Raw genomic sequence first — 12,729 nt, 5'->3', positions numbered from 1 at the left:
CCATTGATCTGACCAGGCTGCCTGCATGAAGCTGTACAGAATACATGCATTTTGTCCAGGTGAAGACGGCCTTTCACATGCGTCTGTGGTTCGGTATGCCTGTGTGAATGAGGCCTTAGATGTGGTGCCTGCATTCATTTTCTTTTTTAGGCTTTTTTTTTTTTTGCCTTATTTTCACTTGGTGATCCTGCCAGTAAGCCTGTTTTTTTTTGTCTTACTATAACAGACCAAGCTGTCCAGAAAAAGTATCAGTTAGAGGATTGAGAAAAACCATGTAACACTGACAGAGGTGCTTACAATGCCCACGACTTGGCGTAGTCAGCAAGGATACGTCACGCACACCCCACAGACATAACAGGAAAAGAGAAAAAAATAGTACATCAATAAGAAAGAACAGAGAAAAATTATACATCAACCCATAAATTAATAAATGTTTTTTAGCCTTTCCCATTAAATATGTATTCATTTAAAACTTACAATCAGGTTTAAGGAATTTTCTTTTAATTTCCCTGAAGCAGATTCTGTGATGCAAATGAACATGTTAGCTGGGCGAGTATAAAAACTTTAGCTATTTGTTTCCTTGGCATATGCATAGCTTACATGCTTTATATAGTAAAGAGTTAAAGCAAAGCAGTATATTCAGCATTAGTGTAATGGATTGTATCTTCCTTATTAAAGATCCCCTGGGTATTACATTTGCTAGCTAATCTACCTATATGCTCAATCCATAAAAGATAATGAAGATAATCCTTTAAAAAAAGAAAAAGGTGGCACAGAACAATCTGAAACACAATGCTCTGCCTTTCATCCTCTGTACACGAGAGGGAAATTCATTTAACTAGCAATAGCAATTATACCTACTTTAAAAATCAAGGCAATTAGGAAAGGTCTACAATACACAGTCTATGAGCAGAGTATCATTAGGACTCAACTGGTATTGAATACTGTATATCATTTACATTAAAGCTTGATAGTGTTTACATGCTAAGTTCACCTTTTGTAAAAAGAAAATAATAATAAATGCACATCTTTTTGCAGGTGAATAAAAAATGAATTATTTTTGAATTGCATCCTGTAAAAACATTGCACCCACAATCAGCAGATCGTTGGTGCAATGCCTGGATCCTGAAGACTCTTAGTACACTATCTGCCCGTACCTGAGCCACAATGGCTGACGGTACCTGTAGTCTAATATTTTACAGGAAGCTGTTTTCAAATTGTAACAGTGGGTACAGGGAGAAGATCCCCCATCTGCTGTCACAGAGCAGGGAGCATTGGCAGTGGGAAGTGGGTGGATAGGCGCATGTTACACCCTAGATATGGGGGTAACATATAACATGCTCCTAAAGGTATGCTCCATTCCAGGTATGGGTGTTTAATATTTAGTTACATTGGTCCAGCATTGACCAACGTAACTATATATATATATATATATATATATATATATATATATATATATATATATATAGCATACCTGGCCAATGCCCCTAGAAGCTGGAAATCACTCAAGTAGTCAAGTGACTTCCACTTGTTTCCGGCTCCCGTGCTGAGCAGTTGGCCTGATGCATTGTGAACACAGGCGGTCAGCTTCTCGGCACAGGTGCCAATCAGTGAGTGCTTTGCATTTTTAGAATAACTACAAAGTATTTTCTGATTGGTTGTAATGCATGTGATTGTGGCGTGGTAGTGTGGCATTATTGTGTTGAATCAGGCGGTGCGGAAGCGATATAACGCATTCTCGACATTTGTCAAATGCCCTCTGAACGCGGATCTTTCTTCAGAGGTCACTACACTCCAACGTGAGTGTTAAACAGCCCTAAAGGCATGAACATGATCAGTGACAAGATATTTACAGCATATTTGGCACAAGATTCAACTCCAGTCATTATTTATTTATATAGCTTCTTCCATGGAGCTGTAATGAGTAATAGCTATAGCAAAGTTGGGTAGCGCAGGTAATACAATACATTAAAAAGTACAAAGCCTATTACACATATTTGTTACTAAATGTGTAGCAATAAAGAGTCATCTGTGGAAACGGCATTTTATTAGGTTACAATCTAAAATAATAATTGGTGGAAACAATAGGTAAGCAAGCAAAGTAGGGAAAAGAAAAAACTGTGCCAACTCTATAAGCCAGCTATGATACTGGAAAGGGAAATGTTCAATATAAATAAAAACATAAAAATCGAATAATTGAAAAATGGATAAATGAGTCCAAAATAAATGTCCTGATGAGTATGAAACCCAGGATATGCAGCAGGAATCTTTTCAGTTGAATTCTGATAACACCGCAGTGAAAGGTATTACAAATCAGTGAGACCACCACCACATAGATAGCCTCTTACCAGATTGCTAAGAGGGAATAGCCTTGAGCAAGATACACGCTCTGTTGATACCAAATCCGAGGGAATCCTGATCAAAATCATCCAAGGGAAAAACGTCCAAGGGAAAAGAGCCAGCTATCCAGCGAATCCAATCCTCCACAAAGGAGAGTGGCAGCCCTTCCACTCAGAAATCACGTAGTCCCCCAGAATAGAAACAAACTATAGTGTGATACCGTTTGAGGGTGTTTATTTAAATGTAAAAATTGTACTTACAATCATTGTAAAAACTTCAAGCATAAAAACAAATGCCGGCCGGCAACGAGAGCCCTTCCTCGTTCGAATAGAGTGCGGTAGCGTTACTGAGTGCACGTCCCAGACGCGTTTTGTCATAGGCTGACGTTATCAATGGGGAAGGAAGCAAGCAAAGTGGTTAAAATGTATGCACTCTAACAAAAAAAAAATTTGGTTTAAAAAAAAAATACTGCATTATAACCACTAGATGATGTTGAGGAGCAGTGTGGTGTAGTTTTCAGCCTAGCAGCAAGAGGGCTGATTTTTCAAATCCCAACCACGGCACTACCTGCCTGGAGTTTGCATGTTCTCCCTGTGCCTGCGTGGGTTTCTTATGGGTACTTCAGTTTCCTCCGACCTGTTGGTAGGTTAATTAGCCTGTCTAAATTGGCCCTAGTATGTGTATGAATGTGAGTTAGGGACCTTAGATTGTAAGCTCCTTGAGGGCAGGGACTGATGTGAATGAACAATGTTTATGTAAATTGATGGTGCTATATACGTACCTGAAATAAATAAATGATCCAAGTAATGCATTATTTTCTCCAACCACTAATGTTTTATGAATGAACAACAATTTAATCTGTAGACAGAGAATATAAAAGAAAAACAATAGATTTTGCACAAAACAAATGTAGCAGCAGTTTTGCCAGGAGAAAGGCATTGCAATTTTTTTATATATAAATACACCTCTTGGTGTTAAAGTGTCTAAAGTGTGCCATGAAGACACTCTTCATATGATCACCACCACAAAACTGATCTGTTGACGCAAGCCTGGAAAGATTCATGTTGTTTATGCCCAGCTCTGACTCTGCCATCTGTATGTTTTAGATATTGAGTTTTGTCATCAAACAATAAACTGTTTTTGCAGTTTTGGTTATCTGATGGCAAATATTGCCTCATTTTACTGTTCTTAGCTGATGGGGTGGAACTGGTTCAGCCCTCCTGCCCCTTCCCCAGCCTAGGGCTCCAGTGACCGTAAACCATCTCTGCTCAGTGAAGACAGGGAACCATAGGCGCACCTGCTCTACTGACACGTCCACTGCTCTACTGACACGTCCACTGCTCTACTGACACGTCCACTGCTCTACTGACACGTCCACTGCTCTACTGACACGTCCACTGCTCTACTGACACGTCCACTGCTCTACTGACACATCCACTGCTCTACTGACACCATCCATGTTTTAATACATTTTTTCTATACTGTATACACACACACACACGTGTGTTTGAGCTTTGGGGTGCACACCCGAATGCAATAGGCAAACTCTAGAGGAACCCTAGTTGAGAATGGCTGTTCTACAGACTTAGACTTGTGAAAATCCCCGTACCTCAGCAGATTCTGAAATGGCTACATCTGAGGCCAACAATCATTTACTCCTTGGTCAAAGTCACTTAGATCATGCAGCTTCCCCAATCTAATGTTTGAAAGAAAAACAACCTCCTACCCATATCTACATGCATTATGTACCAAGTTGCATGCAGACATGGTCTAGAGCAGGGGTCTTCAAACTACGGCCCTCCAGTTGTTCAGGAACTACTATTCCCATCATGCCCTAGTCATGTCTGTGAATGTCAGTGTGTTACAATGCCTTGTGGGATGTGTAGTTCTACAACAGCTGGAGGGCCGTAGTTTGAGCATCCCTGGTCTAGAGGTTCAGTTGTTTATACAAGCCTTGACTGACTGACTGCTTGCTATTTGTGTTAACAGAAGCTGTACCTAAAAATTAACCACTGTGTGTAAAGGGTCTTGCAAACCATGATTAAGTCACGCAGGGATGTCGGGTTTAAATTTGCGCGACTTTGAAGCCATGGCAGTGAAACAAGGGCTTTAACATCCCCTCCTTTAACATCCCCATCCCATCAGAGTCCTCCATCTTAATGGAGCCCCACTTTGACAGACCCAATCAGGACAAGGGCTTTTGGAGGGGATTGCAGGGTAGCCTCTTTCCTACTGACTATTTGCCCTGGCATTTGAGGGAGCTAAGCGCATTCGAAAAGATGTCCTGTTATATGATGCAATATGACATGTTAGTACCACATTAAACAGTCAAGGAAGCCATGATGGTCTCTGCCAACTTGAAACTCAGTGACAAAATGAATATGAGCTGAGATATGGACAGGCCTGGGTCTGCCTGAATACTGGTGCCATACTGTTTGGGTAGGCACCAACCTGAGTCACCTAGGTTTTGACTAGTTGTTAATTAGCTTACTGTTAAATTTTATTTGATCACTGTTAGCTGTTAAATGCTAGCTGTTGTTTAGCTTACTATTTATGTTAGCTGTTTATTAGATGAACTGTTACATGTACTGATGATATTACTGTTTTCTTTGTTTAGGATAATGTGATCAAGCTCTTATCTGATCTGGTGTGGTATAAATTCTGTGTGAGTTTTCAATAAAGAGTTCCAGTTTGCACCCAAGCTAGTGTTGTCTAGTTCTTGGGTGCCATTCTCAGCTATAATACCTGATTCCTGGTTCCAGAGTGGAGGAAGCTGTATCTTGGTGGAAGTACCCAGGCTGGGTGTGAGGTGGTCTGTCACACCGCCAATCACAACAGAGTTCCACCATCATAACAGAATCCTCCCCATCACAACAGAGTATCACCTATCATAACAGAACCAATCTCCATTCCCTCATCACAACAGAATCCCCCCACTTTATGAATAACAATGAATGAAGCCGGGCCGCCTAGTCCACCCCCCTGCACCATGGAAATAAATGATGCAGCGCGGTGGATAGGCACAGGGCACTATACAGCCATGCATTGGCACAGATGAGGCCACATGCTGTCCCCCAGCCCCTCTACTTTCTAAAACCAATGTCATTGGGCCTGAGGGCACCACTAAACCAGCTCAAGCCCTAAGGTAAAGCAGGATAACACAAAGACATAGCAACTCCAGATACAGTCTCTATTTAGTAAAATTACACACCGATTTCCCCATTACACAGAAGTGGCAAATCAGGTTATTATCCGTAATGTTTCTGTGGATTTCCTGGCCCTCACTTAAAAAAACAGGTGAAGTGGTATATATGATCCAGTATGTCACTTGCAAAGACACAGCAGTCCCCATTCTGGGTTATTGCCTTTTGATCTTACCAGTAAGGCTAGCCCTATTCTCTTTCAGTGTGTATGGGGACTTTCCCCTTCTGGCTCTTGTATGCAGACAGCCATGGCACCTTCAGCGGTCTGAACACCTGAGCAGTCACTGCATCTGATTGGATAAAAACTCATAAAAGATTCCATTGAAAATATGCAAAGACATGCTACAAAAATGCACTGAACAACGCAGGACTATGCAGCAGCACTAGAGTGAACCTAGCCTTCAAAAAATCAATATTCATTGACTGGATGATTATAAATACAGCTGATAGTAATACCTTGTAAAAGCACAACCCATTGAAACTGGTCTTAAAGTGTAGAGGCAGCACATGTACAATAATGAATGCATTTGTTCACATAACCTTATAACATTCATTTGTTCTACTATTTCTAATAAGATTAAGGCTGGCCATACACTATTCAATTGTCTTATTCAATTTTCTTTAGATTAACCTTCAACTATGTAGTACAAGGGCCTGCCTGACTGCATACACATTGGAAGTGTTTAGGTCTGACCTCATAATATATGGTTTTGGTAAATCTAAAAGAAAATGTAATAATAAAATTGTATAATGTATGGCCAGTCTTACTCTGATGAGTTATTGGATCATATGTCTTGGTGAATAAATGGTTCCTGCTGGGACACATATTGCACATCATGATGCCATGATTACAGTAGAACAAAAGTGACTGTTTCTTTATCACAGGGAAATGTGTAGTTATTTTTATTCAGGCTTACTGTGTCATCGGCTTCTTCCTCTTTTACATGACTTGAGTGATAAGACAAGACCTTTATTTGTACTAAAGCCTTCATTCACGAGAACTTCCAGGAAACCACAATTACTGCAAAGCTTTTCTCCCAAAAAAATGACATTTATTGATCATCTGTCCAATCCTGCTTCATTATGGCTTGTTCTGAACGTTTAGCATGGACAGAGGTTAGATGTACTAATATTGGCAAAATTACAAAACTATCCCAGTTTGTGCCTTAGCCCACATTTTTAAAAGCTAGGCAAATTAAATCCTGTTAAACCAGGGTCAGTGGAGGCATTGTGTTGTTTAACCATTTCCAGCCTGCATGTCCACAATGTACTACAGAAGAGCAGCCAATGTACCTGTAAGCCGCGGCCTACTTTCGAGTTTAGGGTGCGCACTTGCGCCCCCCCCCCGGCCGGCACCCACTGTGATTGTACACAGCGGGAGCCTATCAGCGAGTCCCGACCAATGATTCTCGGCCGGGACTTGTCGATCGGCTGTGTACAATCACAGGACCAGTTAGTGTGAGATTGCCCAACGCACTATCGCAGTCCCTTTACAAGTCACTAATCACCACCATTAGTATTATAAATAAATGAATAAAAAAAAATAAAAAATTCCAGTATTAATACCATAGTTTGTAAGTGCTATAACTTTCATGCAAACCATTCAATATACAATTTTTATTTTATTTTTTACCAAAGACATGTTACAGAATAAATTTTGGCCAAAATTTATGAAGAAATATGATCTTGTTTTATAGCAGAAATTAAATAAATTAGTTTTAACAAAATGTTTGATATTTTTTCATTTATATTACAAAAAAAAAATCTAATCAAATACACCCAAAAGAAAGCTCTATTTGTGTGAAAAAAAATTATATAAGTTTTGTTTGGGTACAGCATTGCATGACCACCCAATTAACAGTTAACCGTTTGCCAGCCATATTACCCAGGTATACGACTGCAAGGCGGCTTGGCTATGAGATCTGACACTTCCCGGGTAGGGGTGTGCGCGCCCCCCGATGACCTGAGTGCCAGCCAATTGATTACCACTGGCACCCGGCGATCTAAAAACTGTTTCTAGGTCAATTTACTGTTAAATCATGGGACAAGTCCTGGAAAGCAGGGACAATTGTCAGCTATGTCATCAATCTTTTTTTATGGAGTTGCTTTTTACAAATCCTTTGCACTTCTCACTCGCTGAAGCTTCTTTTATTACGTTTTTAAAGCTGAACTACAGGCACAAAATTGTTCAAATATATTTCTCAAGAGCCACAAAGGATATAAATGCATCAAATTCCTTTGAAATTTAAAATGTTACCTTGTAAATGTAGTAGTGACATCATCACTGTGTTGCACTGAGTCTTTGCAGAGAGCAGAGCTGTGGGGGGGCCCAGCAGGACCACCCAGTACTGGCTGTATGCCGAAAACTACAGATAGGGGAGTCAAGACCAATCATCCATCACAAGCAGAGAAAGCAACAGTGGCCGGTCTTTATTACTGGAAGCTCCTGTGCAGAGGCAAAGTTTCATGCTGAATTATTGCACACCAAGATTCTATTAAGAGTACACATGCCTCTAATAATTAGACGATGTAGCCAGATGCTGGCTAACTTGCCTGTGCCATCGTGGGACATTCTGTAATGACGGCTGCAGTGAGCTTGTTTCCCTCTAGTGTTCAGCCTGGATATTGTGTCATCATCTCCTGAATGCAGAGACTGAGAGACCGCTACTGAAATCAGGGGATTGAGGGATATGTGGTCCGGGGAGGCGGGATTTACATGGGAGCCAGTGCTGCTGCTGACTACAAATTTCAGCTGGCTGAGAAAGAGAAGGATGCTTAGTGAGGACATAAATAGGCTAGTCCGGGGAGGAGCTCTTCCTCTTGGAACATGGCCTTCAGCTGAGAGCAGGGACCTGGCCACTCTGGGGAATGCAAGAGGGTGTCATGGCCTGGACAGTGTGGGGAGTCTTCCGCAAGTGAGCATTACACCTGCAGGTAGATTCACCATTGTCAGCTCCCTGTAGGCCGAGTGACTGTCTGGGGTCATTCTTATCGTCACCGATACAGGCCCAGCTGAATCCCAGTGTTGCTGGGTATACAGTGCATGGCCAGGCACCCTTCATGTAGCTAGTTGTGTGGAATACCTTTTTGCATACATGATTAAATGCATCCCACTCCACTTTGGAATAAACAATAAGAAAAGGAAAATACTATGAGAATGAAAAACAGGGTGCTTGAATACGGCAAATGATGCAAGAGGGATATACAACTGATTGGGGACGCCTCATAACCTTGTGTACAATGAATGCAGTTGCAGTGAGGTGTTGCAGGGATTAGGGATTAAATCAGATGGTGAGGAGGCAATATAATGCTTCCTTGTCGTCTGTCAGACATCTACAAAGTGATCCACTGTGGTTCACTTTTCAGAGGACAACACTAGTGTACCTTAATCTACAGCAACACCCCTCAGATTACCTACGAGTTCAAATGCAGCATTTTTAGCCCCCCACCCCAGCACCTGGTCTGCGCAGCTTCTTCTACCTGGGGCCCAGATGCAGTGTTTCTCTTGCAGATGGTTCTTCTGGAGCTGGGAGCCCAGGACCAGGTGTGCACCGCTGGTACATCTGGTCCTCACCCTAACTCCTGGGCACAACCAAGCTGGTCAACTAGGGCTGGAGCAAGGTAGAGCAGGCAGGGACTCACAAATCCTGTCTACCAATAAGCTAATACCCCGCTGTGCAGCTATTTATAATAAAAATGTCTCCAGGCCCCCTGTGTTCAGTAGGGGCCAAGGGAACAGAAAGCGGACTATTTCATCACTTTCTGGTTTAGGCAGATTAATCCGCAGCAGCGCTCCCGGCCGGCTCCAGTGTACTAATATAGAAGAGTCTGGGGTTCAACTGTGTAGCATGCTGCTGTGGAATAATCCACCTAAACCTTAAAGCGGAACTCCGCTGAAAATTTTTTTTTTTAAATCCAGCAGCTATAAATACTGCAGCTGCTGACTTTTAATATTAGGACACTTACCTGTCCTGGAGTCCAGCGCCGTCCGCAGCAGAAGACGAGCAATCGCTCCTCACTCTGCTGCCCCCCCTGCCATCCTCAGTGAGGGAACCAGGAAGTGAAGCGCTCCGGCTTCTCTGCCGATTCCCTGCGGCGCATTCGCAAGTCGCGCTACGCCTGCCGATTGGCTCCCGCTGTGTACTGGGAGCCGAGTGTTCCCAGAACACAACAGGGGGGGGACGGGAGGTGACGTCATGTCCGCAGTCTGCCCGAGACTGTGTGGCCGGAGTGGGTGCAAATACCTGTCTTTAGACAGATATCTGCACCCCCCTGAAAGGTGTCAAATGTGACACTGGAGAGGGGGGGAGGGTTCCGATCAGCGGGAGTTCCACTTTAGGGTGGAGCTCCGCTTTAAGTGATGAAATAGCCCGCTTTCTGTCCCCCCGGCCCATAGTAAACACAGGTGGCCCAGATCAGTATGGGATCAGCTTATTGGTGGACAGGATTTTGGAGTCCTCGTACACTTTATCTCCTCCCCACCTGTGCGGTGGCTTTGTGCAGGAGGGCTGGCGATCCTCCCTCATCAGTGGTCCTGCTGACACCCCCCAATGTGTGGCACCTAGGGCAGAATTCCCCCCCCCCTCCCGCTGGTACACCACTGCTCTACTTTGATGTTAATTAATGCATTTCTTATAAATTGTTGCTTGATAATTGTGCCACAAATTCTCTGGGCCCGTGGCATTGGGATTTTAAGGGAGAAGTCTGACACAAGAAAGGTCATTCTTTTCCTTTTTATACCTGGGGTCATAGGTCCTTCAGGACCTAGTGGTTACTACTGTTCGTCTCATTGTGACCTTTCTCTGCATTGCATACTTTTTGTATATTTACTAAGACCAAAGTTTAATAGTAGATCTGCCTTAGAATCCCTTGCTCTTATTTGACTTAATAACCTTTAGTAAAATACTCAATTACTTTTATACAGTCTGGTGTCTGTGTGATTGCATTTCTACTTTGAATTATGGCCGAACCCAGAGGTGACGGCTGGCTTGCAAGGTCAGGGCAACCTTGGAGGCAGTCATCTTACAGCTGCCCTATCCAGGATGGTCCTACATACAGAAATATTCAAAGGTTCAGCTTTAACCTCTGTAAGTATAACAGAATTGGTTTCAACACTTTCCTGTTCACTCCTCCGCCATTCTATAAACACATCAGAATAGTAACCATACGCTGGACTTAATGATCTGGAGTGGTTCAAGTATTTAGAATCCCATTCATCCAAGCCTTTCATAGCTTTTGAAAGAATCTATTATCGTGAAACTACAAATAAAGCTTTGAACTACTCACATTTATGTAAGCCGCTCACGTGTTTCATAATCCTCTTTTTGGTTAACTCAGAAGTAATTTTTTTATATAACAAAAAAAGACTATTAGGAGAAAGTGTTAAAGTGACTCTGGGCACTCAGTCATCCCATAAGACTTCAGTGTGGACTAAAGAGGCCCCTAGAGTGTGACGTGTGCATTCCAAACATGGTGTAGAGGCACATTATCCACCTGACATGGCGGGATAAGATGGTAACACCATCTAGAGTGAGCACTCAATGGATTAATAAGCAACAAGTGACTCTGAGCTTGTGGAATCTTTCTGATACTTAAAGAATGAATTCCATTTGTCTTAGCTAAGATAAAGGCCTCTTGTTTAATGAACACTTTAAAAATGTTAACTCAGTATCTGATGCAGAAAATTATGCAGGTCATTAAACAAGATCTTGTAGACTTGGCATTTTTCTAAAGTTACGTGAATTTAACTTAAAAGACACTATAACAATATCTAAAAAAAAATCTGAGAATATATGATTCAAGGACATGCAACTGACTTTAGAGTCGCTATTTGCATGGGCACAGTCTCCTCTCTCATGTAACCAGTAAATTGAGGCTAACTAAGCAGATTGTGTGTGCTCCATGGGAACAGCAGAGGGATAGAGACTGAAAGCAGATATCATATTTAGGAGTATTATGCCGCATACACACCATCACTTTATGTGATGAAAAAAAACAACATTTTCTGTGAAGTAAACAAGACACAAGCGTGTTTGGCAGCAACCAGGTGAGGAGTAGAAAGACAAGTGTGTCTTGCCTACAGTCAAGCATGGTGGTGGGAGTGTCATGGTCTGGGGCTGCATGAGTGCTGCCAGCACTGGGGAGCTACAGTTCATTGAGGGAACTATGAATGCCAACATGTACTGTGACATACTGAAGCAGAGCATGATCCCCTCCCTTCGGAGACTGTGCCGCAGGTAAATGTGATGGACTGGTTAAGCATGTCTACTGACCTAAACCCTATTGAGCATCTGTGGGGCATCCTCAAAGGTCAAAACCTGTGAAGCTCTGGTGAACTCCATGCTCAAGAGTGTTAAGGCAGTGCTGGAAAATAATGGTGGCCACACAAAATATTGACACTTTGGGCCCAATTTGGACATTTTCACTTAGGGGTGTACTCAATGTTGTTGCCAGTGGTTTACACATTAATGGCTGTGTGTTGATTTATTTTGAGGGGACAGCAAGTTTACACTGTTATACAAGCTGTACACTCACTACTTTACATTGTAGCAAAGTGTCATTTCTTCAGTGTTGTCACATGAAAAGATATACCGTATTTGCCGGCGTATAAGACGACCCCCTATTTTTCCAGGAAAAATGTTGGTTTTGGGATATACTCACGGTATAAGACTACCCCCTTCCTACTAGTCTTCCTGGAAGCTGTGGGGTAGCCAGAACAACGGCTGACAGAAACAGGCTTTTTTCAGATCTTACTGTGCCATTACATTACATTACATGCCTTACTGTGCCATTACATTACATTACATGCCTCACTGTGCCATTACATTACATTACATGCCTCACTGTGCCATTACATTACATGCCTCCACTGTGCCATTACATTACATTACATGCCTCCACTGTGCCATTACATGCCTCCACTGTGCCATTACATGCCTCACTGTGCCATTAGATTACATGCCTCCACTGTGCCATTAGATTACATGCCTCCACTGTGCCATTACATTACATGCCTCCATTGTGCCATTACATTACATGCCTCCACTGTGCCATTACATGCCTCCACTGTGCCATTACATTACATGCCTCCACTGTGCCATTATATTACATGCCTCCACTGTGCCATTACATGCCTCCACTGTGCCATTACATTACATGCCTCCATTGTGCCATTACATTACATGCC

The sequence above is a fragment of the Rana temporaria genome, chromosome 2, assembly GCF_905171775.1.
Source record: "Rana temporaria chromosome 2, aRanTem1.1, whole genome shotgun sequence".
In the NCBI taxonomy this organism is placed as follows: domain Eukaryota; kingdom Metazoa; phylum Chordata; class Amphibia; order Anura; family Ranidae; genus Rana; species Rana temporaria.
This window is presented reverse-complemented; position numbering follows the sequence as displayed.